Below are 14,253 nucleotides of genomic sequence, written 5' to 3'. Positions count from 1 at the left end.
ATGTAATTTCACCTTAGGTCAGTACCAACGGGAATCACTACACTCATGGTTATTATCTTGCAGATGTAATTTATCCAAAATGGTCAACTTTAGTTCAATGTTACCATCAGTCACCTGCCGGTGAAATGGGTCGTTCATACTCGTATTTCAATATTAAACAAATGAATTTGAGAAAAGATATGGAACGAGCTTTTGGAATTCTGAAGCAGAAGTTCGCAATCGTTTGTGGGCCTTATCGTGGTTTAAGTGCTCGTGAAATGCATAAGACTATGCTGACTTGCATCATTATGCATAACATGGTTATCCAGGAGACTCGTCGTAATAAGAATTGGACTAACCATCAAGATGAAGACTTAAGGCCTGAGATTATACCAGAAAGAGGATTACATGCAAGGAACTATGTGCAAATGACAAGTCATATTGAGAACAGAACTCTGTATAACAGGTTGAGGGAAGATCTCAGAGCGAATCTGTGGGCTGAGTTTGGAAGAGATGGGGGACGAATTGAGTAGTGTTTGTTTCATTTTTTTTATTATTATTGTTTTATTTGTTATTTATTTTATATTTTTTAAATTGTTTAAGTTTCATTTGTTGTTCCATAATTTTGTTTTATATTTGTTTTTTAAGTTTAAATTTTGTAACGGTCATTAAAAGTAGCGGTCTAGACTTAATCGCTAGTTGTCTAGACTCAACCGCTAGCATTCCTTATAAATCCTTCACTTCATCCGTTTCAAACTCACACATCACTTCTATACAAAAATTTCTCTAAACTTCTCTACTTTCTGGTAAATTATGAATGATCCTAGATTCACTGAAGAGGAAGATTTATCTCTTTGTAAAAAACTATGTAATACACTACCCAAGGAGAGGTGAAGAACGACGGATGAACGGTTTACCTAGTACGAGTTATTTGGGTAAAATTCATGATGCCTTCTACTCAGAGACAGGTAATCCTAATAACTGGGATCGTGCTGCTTTGTTTTTCCCATTCATGGATATCAAGAAAGAGCTTGTGGATTTTATAGCTATGAAAAGGATTGTCACTTGATATCGTCTTAGAGGTGAGACCAATGCTGAATTGGGAATACGAACTCGAGACGAGTGGCGAAGATGAAAACGAAAAGATTTTGAATACGAAGCGCATTACCAAATTCTTAAGGAGTTTTTAATAACTCGTATAAGATGTTAATAATTTTTCATGGATATTGTCAAGTTTAAGTTTTAATGTAATGCATTAAAATTAGTTTAATTTTTAATGTAATGCAAAAAAAAATAGTTTAAGTTTTAATGTAATGAAAAAAGTAGAACAATTTCATTCACCATAACCAAACAAATACTACATATTTATTAAAATTAAAGCTGATACATTAATTAATTAAGTGGCATTACTTCATCGTCATCTTTATCATCCTCATCTTCAGCTTGAATCCCAAATTGTTTTTCCATGTTTCTTTTGTTTCTTTTTTCTTCCAATTCCTCAGTTATCCTATCCATCTCCATCTCCCATACCATTAATTATCTTGCATTCATTTTTTCGGTGTCTGCATTTAGAATCTTATTCTGAAACAAATTTTTCTTGAGTTAGTCGATGTTTTTTCATCTCCTTAGTCAAGAACTTTCGATCTAGAACTCTTTGTTTTTCGACGACCTTCTGATGCTCTATCAAAGTTTCCATAGTACTACCTCCTTCACTTGAGTCTCCTTCTTAGGCAGCTTTTCTCGCTGCTATTGCATGATTTCTTCCTAATAATTTTCTCTTAATTGCAGTATTGACATTCAAGTTTGGAATTGTTATTTCTAGTGAAGAAAATGGATTATTTGAAGGGGGATGAGATGATTGAGATGGTTGTGAAGCTGGCGTTAAAGGTGAAGAAGTGTATGGTGAACTTGTAGGTACATTCTGCATGTTTGCTAACACTTCAGGATTATATTTAGGAAATACTTTCAAAATATGATAACAACTTTCATAAGAAAATTTTGTACCATATTTATGGTGCCAATCAGTTCGGCACTTTCGTTCGACATCAACATCGACAAGACCACTCTCTCGAGCACGAGCAGCTTGCATTAGAGCAGCGACATACAAGGCAACGTGGGCGTTGATTGTAACAAAGTGACCGGAGAATCCATTTGCATCACGGTCTTTGATGTTCATAGTTTCATCACGAAATTTAGCAAATATGTTATCCCACAACTTGGTAGATTGTTGACTGGCACCATCGATACTATCTTGTGTAAAGAACACATAGTTTCTGCAAATGCTTTCATCTTCGGCTACGAGAAATATTGGACCCCTAATATTCTTCTTTTGTTGTTTAGATTGAGTATTAGATTGAGACGTATTAAAGAAATTATACAATACAAGTGAATGAAATAGTTAGATGATGAGTAGAGAAGAGAAGGTGTGAGTTAAAATGATAGATGAATTGGGTATTTATAGGGAGGGGAAAATTATGGTCGTTGGATTAGATTCTAATCAGAGTTGGAAACTAGAGAGACCGGTCTTATAAAATCCGTTAGCGGTGTAGCAAACACCGAACGGTGCAAACTGGACCGAGCGGTGGAAACTTTAAATCTCCCCCTACGTAAAAGGGAATCCTGCAAGTATGTTACGGTTTTTGTAGATTTAGTTTTTTCTTTTGATTTGCTGAATTTAAGATTTTGAAGTAGTATTTTAGTTTGTCTCAGAGTACACCTGATAAAAGAAATAGGATTAGGTTACGTCAACATTATTACATTTTGGAATTTTGGTGACAACAACACGTGATGTCCAAGCCATGACCACCAATATTAAGTAACAAAAAAGTACAACACTAATACAACATAAAAATGAAAGGAAAAGATAGGAAATATTATGGGTACTCACTTCATGACTATCTCAGTCAATTTTCAAACAGTTAGCCAGACAAATAAGAAAGGCTCCTCATAAAGTAGTTAAGATAATTAACAAAAATAAAATAATGAACAATACGAGCAAAATGAATGGAAAATTCACACAATCAACATATCCATGACCCAACGTATTTTAGGTAGATTATTTAAATACTTACAGTTATTTCCTCAGATGCTTCAAAAATTTTATCGACTTTAGATTTTGATAATCCTTTAAACACTAGTCAAACTCTATACAAAAAATAAAAAATCAATTAAAATTTTGATAATACCACCACATTCCCCATAACTCAGGATTCAAAACCAAAAAGTGAGTTTTAGCTTTTGGTATGCATCATCAATCCACTGCAGGTGTAGAAAGTGAAGATCTGTATGGATTTATACGATTTAAAACAAACTGAATATGATTAAAAAACATAGATCTATTTTGTATCATCAAAATTATATGGACTTTACATTAAAATCGCATATATCGGCAAATTATTCACGAATTCAAACAAAAATAATGAGATTTTGATAAAATCGCTTCAAAAAAACTACATCAAAACTAGGATCAACTCAAAAAATTACATCAAAATTCTAAAACGCAAAGAGTAAAATTCAGATTTATCACCGCTTCAAACAGATCTGCTTCTTCTAATAACAAACACGCAGATAATTTAATTAGTTTTTTTCTTATTGAAACAAAAACTAATTAAATAAATACCTGAGATATCTTCTAATCAACTAAAAATCCAGATTAAATTGACGTAGATCATATCTATTAAGTTCAATCGAGTTGATTGAGCTTTTAAATCAATTAAACATCATCAGCAGAGAATTACAAACATCCACAGTTGAGATCGATGAAACTAAAATCGTTTTCTTCTTCTCCGTAAAACAACGACGTTGATGATCTGAAAACCCTAAAAAAATTCAGAACAGAGACGAGAGAGAAGTGAGAGAAAGTGAAAATGAAAATGAAAGTGAAAAGGCGAGGGTACCCAAATATACCTCAAGCTAAAACTTTTCCGACTTATAAGTCCTTTCCTCCGAAAGTGATTGTCTATGGATACGAGATCGAGACAATACAACTAATCGGTTCACACTCTGTGTGATCGTCTATGGATACGAGATCGAGACAATTCAACGACAAAGTATGTTACTTGATAAAAAGGTTCGGACTTAACTAAACACAATAGGATTCACTTATCAAGTAATAGGATATTAACGTTTGTGTGATTTACTTTAATTATAATAAAACCATTATAATGCGAAAATTAAAGTAAATGACACGGCAAGATTTTGTTGACGAGGAAACCGCAAATGCAGAAAAACCCCGGGACCTAGTCCAGAATTGAATACTCTTAGGATTAAGCCACTATACAAAATTACACTTACTTCGTATAGTTTAGACCAAGTACCTAACTCTATAGTATACCTAGTTCCGTCTGTATTCCCACGCCTCAAACACGTACTTGGAACAATCCCTTTGGTTCATATTCCAAACAGTAAAGGAACAAGAAATCTATCTGGTAACAACTCTCTTCAACCAAGTGATATGAGTCGAACAAAGGCTCTTCCGTTTATCTCAACATAAACTCCTTTGTCAGGTCTAGATCCATTGTACGTTTTAATCACCCGAGGCAATCAATTAAGATTAAGCCAACAACACATTTAACCCAAAAGTAACCGTGTTGATGCGGATCTACTTCAATCAATCAATCCAATCTACCACAAGGATAAACCGATTATCAATTGGATCCTCTTTTCCCAAACAAGTATTGCACACACCAAATATTATAAACCCAAGTCAAATCTTCAATATCTTCTTTGTCTTCAAATCTTCTTTGATCTTCAATAAAAACCTGCACACAATAACTTGAATCTCTTGTGATCAATCACGTACAGAATAGAGTCTGTTAACAATGGATTATCACAAGATCGTCTTTAGAACTACAAACAGTCTAAAGATCCCTGTCGAAACTCTGTACTAGTTTGAGTGAATCTTATATCAGAAGAGAACATTCTCAAGCATAAACAAACTAGGTGCAAACAAATTTCAACCTCCGTTAGTCAATCAAATCAAATCAAAAACAAAGATAAACCGCAATTATCTAGTTTCCCACCAACAGGTCGCGCTAGAGCTTCTCAATCCCAAAGAAGACTTTAAAACGAGCGGCCGTAAGAGATTTCACCTAATTAGATTACTCTCCTCTCCGATAGGAGGCTACACCAGTAATAATGACAAAATAGGGAGTCAAATTGTTACGAAGGATTAGTTTGCTAGTGAAGGCAAACTTCGGTATTTATATACAAGGAAGTTTAGACACCAAGGAATTTCCAAAACCGAAAATATTCTCAAGATATTCATAAATGCACAGATTCGGTTTTCATAATTCCTGGAAATGCTCTGTCCAAAAATATAATCGAAATCTCTTGGAAAATATAATTAGTAAATGCACGTTACCAATTCCATAAGTTTCCATCCAAGATAAATCAATAACCTTAATTAAAAGATTATTAACTTATATGTTTCGATCCTGGGATTTTCTTCCATTTATACTTTAAGGAATATCTTTGAACAATTATAGCAACTACGCATTCGGCACGTGTTCAAAGTTTGTCGGCATCTTTACTTTGTAAGTTCTCTTTCACACTTACAATCTTGAAATCGACTTGCCACACTTACAAACAAGTTTAGAATTGGTTCATCTGACTTTCAAGAACTATGTGATTGATCATACCAAACATTCAATCACACTCATGGGTTTGCGGTTCATCTGACTAGGTACTAGGATCGGTTCTCCACATATATATGGTATCTAACTTATACGTGTTGCACCCCTTCACAGGATCGGTTCCCCTCTTTACTGTAAATGTGTTGCATCCCATACAAGGATCGGTTCCCTCTTTTCACTGCACCCTTTACTAGGATTGGTTCCCCTTCACCCCTTACAAGGATCGGTTCCCCTTACACCCCTTACTAGGATCGGTTCCCTTCACCCCTTACAAGGATCGGTTCCCCTATTCCATTTGGCAGTTGCATAACCGATACATACCAAGGTGATTACTTAAGATTGGTTTTATTAATAAAAGTTCTACCAATACAAAAGTCAGGACTTTGTGAGCAGTTCTACCAAGAACACAACAAGTTGTGAGCGGTTCTACTTTATCACACATATTGGTTGTTCATAAGATAAGCGATGAATAACAAAACCAATAACTCCTGGTCATTTCTTTTTCGGTTCACAAAACAAGTTTATGAACTCACTTCCTTAGAACACATGCAATCATTGTTCCCTGTGATGAAATCCTCACCTTATACCCATACATAATCACAATAGCATTCAAATGATTATGGCGATGTCTTATCTACCAAGTTTAATGGTTAAGCAATAAACCTCGTATTGTATTCCTTAATACTATGTATATCTAGAGTTCAACATGCTTCGCAGTTATGTTTTCAATATGCACGACTTGAAAGATACGATAGGGAATGAAACAGTTCAATTCAAATATCACTAACCTCAAGCGGAAGGATGATTGTTGTTGTTGTAGCTCCGTACTTCTTCACATATTCAAGACTTCTCAATGCTTGTAATGTCTCATATCCTAAAGCTTTCAAGCTAACCTATACGAAGTATAACTCTAGTACATAATCAAGCGACTCTTAACATGAGTTTTGGTTCACTAAAATATGACAACCACACTTGACATACCAATGCATGGTGGGTTCAACCGATCAATGCTCTAACAATCTCCCCATTTGTCAATTTTAGTGACAAAACTCTTACATCATATGGATAAACAAATCATAAGAATTCATTACTCCGCTTGATTCCCGATTCAACATCACAGTAAACCTGCTTACATTCAATCCTTGAAAATGTCGCTGTTGAAATCATAATAACAAAGCAAAATACTCCCCCTAAGGAAGATAGATAGATATTCAATCCGCACGGCTTTGTTATACCACAATATGACATGTTACTCCCCCTTAGTCTGTGCTTTCACTCTTTTGTTAGATATAACATTCAAGCACCAATGTTCTTTTCCCTAGCGACACCAATTGATATATACCCAAGAAAGATAAAATCAATGCCAGTATCGCCTGTTTAATCCATATATTTATCCCCCTTTTTGTCACGAAAATGACAAAGAAGCGAAAAAATGAAGGACAACACGAAAAGAATCTTACTAATCTCAGAACTAGACTTGCAAACCTGTAGAGTTAGGCACTAGGGTTCCACACATCACGTTCTGATAACCAACTCCGAAACCGAAACTACAAGTAGTTTATTTTGAAGTGTTACCAAGGAAACAATTGCCCGAAACAATTTTTCCCATTTAGTTTAGCAAACCAAAAATCGACTAATCACATTAGTTCTTTGCTAAACCGATTGCCCAAAAACAACCGCTTAATTCGATAAGACCAAAATAAAGTATACACTCTATTTGTCTCATCAGGTTTTAATTATCCATATACTTAGACCTTTCAATTTCAAACAAACCAAATACTAGGTTAGTTAACTAGTATTTCTTTGTTTAGGCATTCGATTAGACTTGAATAACCGAAACCTCACTTCGATAAGACAAACTAAGATCATTATTAACTTAGTTTCTTATCCGGAATCGAATTGGACTAAACAACTCATCCCGTACACAAATTATTTTGTTAAGCCATAAATAATTCATACAAACCAATATAAATCAACTTGCAAAATTATTCACCTCAACCGGAAGCAATTGAATCAACATAACACGTTATATGCACCGCAATTGCACCGTAATTTTGTAAGCCTAAACCAGTGATAAACTACCAAAGCAAAATCCCAAAGGTTTTTCTTAACCGAACCAATTGAATCACAACATATCAATTGTACCACACTTTTGTAAGTATAAACCATTGATACCAAACAAAAAGCAAGACAACAATGTTTTTCCTTAACTGGAACCAATTGAATCAACACACATCAATTTTACCATAATTTTGTAAGCCTAAACGATTGATACCACACAATAAATCAAGATAACAATAGTTTTTCTTAACAGGAATCAATTGAAACACATTGATACACACATAATGGAATAAAAATCAATTGCACCTAAATTTCGTTAAGCAAAAGCAATACATATATATAATATAAACTCAGGATTTTCTTAAACAGGAAAACAATTAACTAACAACATTGTTACCTCAATTTCGCATCCACTCCTCCAATATGATTTCATCTTCGTCCAGGGAGGATCGATAACGAAATATCACCTCTCGTTGTCATCCTTATGCGCAAACAAAAAGAATAACAACATACCTCAACCTTTACCAGAGAAAGGTTGAAAACCGGTTTTGAACTATTGCAAGCAAAAGTTGAAAACCGTCGAAACACATATGCTTTTATGCTAAACCAAAACCGATTCAATATATTGTGACTTTTTCACATACTGTTTCTAAGAGAACCCCTCATAATCCTTTGATGAAGCCTACCTACTTGGGTTGGAACATAATCCTGCTAAATCAAAAAGTCACCCAAACCATGAGTGTCCCAATATGAGATCGAATATCAAGGTAATAAAACCGAAATCAAACATCTCATAATCATACATATCAATAATATAAAAGTAATAAAGCACAAGCTATGTAAACCGAAAACTATCACAAGAAAATTACTCAAAAATAAATAATTTTATTCATAATAGACCAATACAATCAATGAAAGAAATCACAAATTGATGTCTATTAAACTAGATTAAGCACATCAGTAAAAGTTTAATCTCTAGTGGTGCTCTTGTTGTTCACTGAGGTCTCTTCAGTGTTCAAACTCTTAATGCATGACACATGTGACTTGTCATCAACCACTTCTTGTTTCTCAAGATCTTCAATTAAAGCATTAAGCTCAGCGAGCATTCCTCTTGTACTTTCGTACCTTTCTTTTATCCAATCTTGGTGTCGAATAGTCATAGCAAGACTGGTTTCAAGATCGTCAAAACCCATTAAGTATCGAGACATACTCTCAGACTCAATCCAATGGGTTTTCGATGGAACTTGATTGTTGTGAGCCAATAGGCATAACTTACCTTTAGTTTCATCAGAACTATCAGAATCATAATCAGACAAGCTCTTTTTCTTCTTTTCTGTATTGATTCCTTGACAATCCTTAACCTTTTGAGATTCCTCTTTATTGGTATTTGAGACACTACGAGTTACTGGAGGCATGTTCGGTTATGAACAAATATATATAAAGGATTCCTTAGGGTTTCGAAAACAGACAGGAGAAACTTTCTCTTCTTAAAAGAGCTAACTTTCGGACCAAAAGACCTTTGGAGAAACCGAAAATATAACAGAATATATTTTTGTTTCCTTAATCCAAAACAAACAGGTTGGAAAGTATTAAATCCTAAAACTTCCAATATCAAACATGGAAAACATGAACTTCGATAAACGACTATACAAACGATTGTGCTCCTGTTTATTGTGTCTTTCCCATCCAAATTTAGGAGCCCAAAAGAGAGGAGAATGCACAACGTTTGATACAACTACGTTGCATCGGAATAAGCTTTTTCAAGCTTACATTGAATATCAGAAACATAGCTCATGTCTCTCTTAGGGAATTTCTGCCCAACATATTTTCTCACAAGACGATGATCTTTTCTAACTCTCGAGATATGATCATATGGAGAAAATCTACTAATGTGAGAATTCTCGGAGATAGCTAGATCTCTCTTATTCTTTTGATGAGATTTTCATAAGATTTTCTCATTCTAAGGACTTCCTTATTATTCACATTAGTGTGATCATATGAAATAATTATCGGAAAATCCTAATTGTTTCCTTTGGAAGAGATTCGCTCTTTCCCATCCTTCTGAACTTGTTCCTCATCAAAACCAGCACTGTTTCGATATGAGTGTGTAGGAACCTTTTTCCATAAGAGATTATCAACTCTTTCTCCTCCTTTTGAGTCGATCTTATTGGGATGTAGTATAATCTGTCTTTTTACTGAGGAATAATCTTTCAGTTTTCTAAGACAAGAAACTTCCTTCAAAATCTTTACCACAGTATGTTGAAGAAGAATGAGTTTCTTATCAAGAGACTGAAAATTATATTCCTTACAATCAACACGGAATCGGTTCAAAGTTTCCTCTGGACAAGATTTTGTTTGATCATCAGTAGAACTAGAGATTGGTTTCTCATCATCTTCTGATTTGATGTAGTTAGGAAAACTACCATCATCTTAATCTGTTTCAGATGTGATTAAACCGGTCTTAACACAATCTTTAAAAGTCGAGCAAGGACTTTTAGTTTCCTCATCAGAAGAAATCACAACAACATCATTTGTCAGAATCATAGGACGCATCTCTCTATCTGTAAGAGATTTACCAAGAGCTTCTAGTTTGACAGCGAGATCCATTTTCTCTTTTATAAGACCGTTCAGTTGAATGTCTTTTTCTTTAATCTCCTCCTTAAGAAGATTTTTTCCCTGTCTTTAAAATAACCACTTTAGAAGACATATATTGTATAGGCTTTAGGAGTTTCACCAACTTTTTATCAGCATCTTCTTTCTCATCAGAAAAAGACGTAGATGTTTTCATTACTCCTGGTCATAAGTCAATGAAGTATTAACATCCTCAACATTTGAGCATTCATACTCTTGCATAACGTTAGCTGAATCAGACATAGATTCAATTCTTATAGGTTGGATCGCACCAAACACAGATTGTTATATCTTTTCGTGTTTGCCTGCTCTGATACCAATATAAAAGATGAGGGTACCCAAATATACCTCAAGCTAAAAAAATTCCGACCTATTAGTCCTTTCCTCCGAAATTGATTGTCTATGGATACGAGATCGAGACAATGCAACTAATCGGTTCACACTCTGTGTGATCGTCTACGGATACGAGATCGAGAAAATACAACGACAAAGTGTGTTACTTGGTAAAAAGGTTCGGATAAGATTCACTTATCAAGTAATAGGATATTAACGTTTGTGTGATTTACTTTAATTATAATAAAACAATTATAATGCGGAAAATAAAAGTAAATGACACAACAAGATTTTGTTAACGAGGAAACCACAAATGCAGAAAAACCCCGGGACCTAGTCCAGAATTGAATACTCTCAGGATTAAGCCGCTATACAAAATTACACTTACTTCGTATAGTTGAGACCAAGTACCTAACGATATAGTATACCTAGTTCCGCCTGTATTCCCACGCCTCAAACACGTACTTGGAACAATCCCTTTGGTTTGTATTCCAAACAGTAAAGGAACAAGAAATCTGTCTGGTAACAACTCTTCTTCAACCAAGTGATATGAGTCGAACAAAGGCTCTTCCGTTTATCTCAACATAAACTCCTTTGTCAGGTATAGATCTATCTTACGTCTTAATCACCCGAAGGCAATCAATCAAGATTAAGCCAACAACACCTTTAATCCAAAAGGAACCGTGTTGATGCTGATCTACTTCAATCAATCAATCCAATCTACCACAAGGATAAACCTATTATTAATTGGATCCTCTTTTCCCAAACAAGTATTGTGCACACCAAAGATTATAAACCCAAGTCAGATCTTCAATATCTTCTTTGTCTTCAAATCTTCTTTAATATTCAATAAAAACCTGCACACAATAACTTGAATCTCTTGTGATTAATCATGCACAGAACGGAGTCTGTTAACAATGGATTATCATAAGATCGTCTTTATAACTAAAAACAGTCTAAAGATACCTGTCGAAACTCTGTACTAGTTTGAGTGAATCTTATATCAGAAGAGAAGATTCTCAAGCATAAACAAACTAGGTGCAAACAGATTTCAACCTCCGTTAGTCAATCAAATCAAATCGAAAATAAAGATAAACCGCAATTATCTAGTTTCCCACCAACGGGTCGCGCTAGAGCTTCTCAATCCCAAAGAAGACTTTAAAACGAGCGGTCGTAAGAGATTTCACCTAATTAGATTACTCTCCTCTCCGATAGGCGGCTACACCAGTAACAATGACAAAAGAGGAAGTCAAATTGTTACGAAGGATTAGTTTGCTAGTGAAGGCAAAATTCGGTATTTATAGACAAGGAAGTTTGGACACCAAGGAATTTCCAAAACCGAAAATATTCTCAAGATATTCATAAATGTACAGATTCGGTTTTCATAATTCCTGGAAATGCTCTGTCCAAAAATATAATCGAAATCTCTTGGAAAATATAATTAGTAAATGCACATTACCAATTCCATAAGTTTCCATCCAAGATAAATTAATAACCTTAACTAAAAGATTCTTAACTTATATGTTTCGATCCTGGGATTCTCTTCCATTTAGCCTTTAAGGAATATCTTTGAACAATTATAGCAACTACGCATTCAGCATGTGTTCAAAGTTTGTCGACATCTTTACTTTGTAAGTTCTCTTTCACACTTACAATCTTGAAACCGATTTGACACACTTCCAAACAAGTTTATAATTGGTTCATCTGACTTTCAAGAACTATGTGATTGATCAAACCAAACATTCAATCACACTCATGGGTTTGCGGTTCCACCAAAACAATTTTCGGTTCTACCTCCATGTGAGTACTACGCATAGTCACACTAGCTTACCAAAGATATGGTTGACTAGGTACTAGGATCGGTTCCCCATATATATATGGTATCTAATTTATATGTGTTGCACCCTTTCACAGGATCTGTTCCCCTCTTCACTGTAAATGTGTTGCACCCCATACAAGGATCGGTTCCCTCTTTGCACTGCACCCCTTACTAGGATCGGTTCCCTTCACCCCTTACAAGGATCGGTTCCCCTTACACCCCTTACTAGGATCGGTTCCCTTCACCCCTTACAAGGATCGGTTCCCCTATTCCATTTGGCAGTTGCATAACCGATACATACCAAGATGATTACTTAAGATTGGTTTTACTAATAAAAATTCTACCAATACAAAAGTCAGGATTTTGTGAACAGTTCTACTAAGAACACAACAAGTTGTGAGCGGTTCTACTTTATCACACATATTGGTTGTTCATGAGATAACCAATGAATAACAAAACCAATAACTCCTGGACATTTCCTTTTCGGTTCACAAAACTTGTTTATGAACTTACTTCCTTAGAACACATGCAAGCATTGTTCCCTAGGATGAAATCCTCACCTTATACCCATACATAATCACAATAGCATTCAAATGATTATGGCGATGTCTTATCTACAAAGTTTAATAGCTAAGCAATAAACCTCGTATTGTATTCCTTAATACTATGTCTATCTAGAGTTCAACATGCTTAGTAGTTATGTTTTCAATATGCACGACTTGAAAGATACGATAGGGAATGAAACAGTTCAAGTCAAATATCACTAACCTCAAGTGGAAGGATGATTGTTGTTTTTGTAGCTCCGTGCTTCTTCACATCTTCAAGACTTCGCAATACTTGTAATGTCTCATATCCTAAAGCTTTCAAGCTAACCTATACGAAGTATAACTCTAGTACATAATCAAGCGACTCTTAATATGAGTTTTGGTTCATTAGAATATGACAACCAAACTTGACATACCAACGCTTGGTGGGTTCAACCGAGCAATGCTCTAACAATGCCATATCCAACAATCATATGAAACAGCAGCATCAAGGATCACTGTTGGTTTTGCGTAGTGACCCTTGTACTGACCGACCCAAGAGGTAGGGCATCTGGTCCATACCCAACGCATGCAGTCAAGACTACCCGGCACTCCAGGAAATCCCCTTTCCTGATTCTCCTTTAATATTTCTCTAACATATGCATCAGTTGGTTTTCGTAAATAGGTAGGACCAAAATGATTAATCATTGTTTCGCAAAACAACGCAAGATACTTGTATGCAGTTGTTTTGCAAATGCGAAGGTACTCATCATTAGAATCTAGAGGCCTGCCATATCCTAAAATCCTCAAAGCCAAAGTAACCTTTTGTTCAAGGCTATGACCCCTAATATTTAGTGCAACATACTGATAATTAAATTGAGGTTCTACCTGAGAAAGATCACCAATAATATTTATCACCAAATGTCTAGGCATGCGGAATCGGCCTTGGAAATTTTCACGAGAGAATACACAGTCAGGAAAAAATAATCGTACATCAGCTTCTCGTGCCATTTATCCCGACCCCGGTACGTATATCTTCTTATGAAGACTTCTCTTGGCTCTGGATCTCTAGGTATTTGCCCCGATGAATATAGTTGCATCAAGTTGTTGGTTAGTTATTTATCTTCATCTGACTCATCATCAATTTGATTAATCGCCTGAATTAATATTCGTTGTTGTTCTTCAAATCGATCCATATGAATACGCACTTCTTCGTCAGAAGAATCCATATCCATTGAGTTGAAGAAAAAAAAAATTAAACAGATGATTAAGG

The sequence above is a fragment of the Papaver somniferum genome, chromosome 9 (assembly GCF_003573695.1).
Source record: "Papaver somniferum cultivar HN1 chromosome 9, ASM357369v1, whole genome shotgun sequence".
In the NCBI taxonomy this organism is placed as follows: domain Eukaryota; kingdom Viridiplantae; phylum Streptophyta; class Magnoliopsida; order Ranunculales; family Papaveraceae; genus Papaver; species Papaver somniferum.
Note: the sequence above shows the minus strand (reverse complement) of the source record.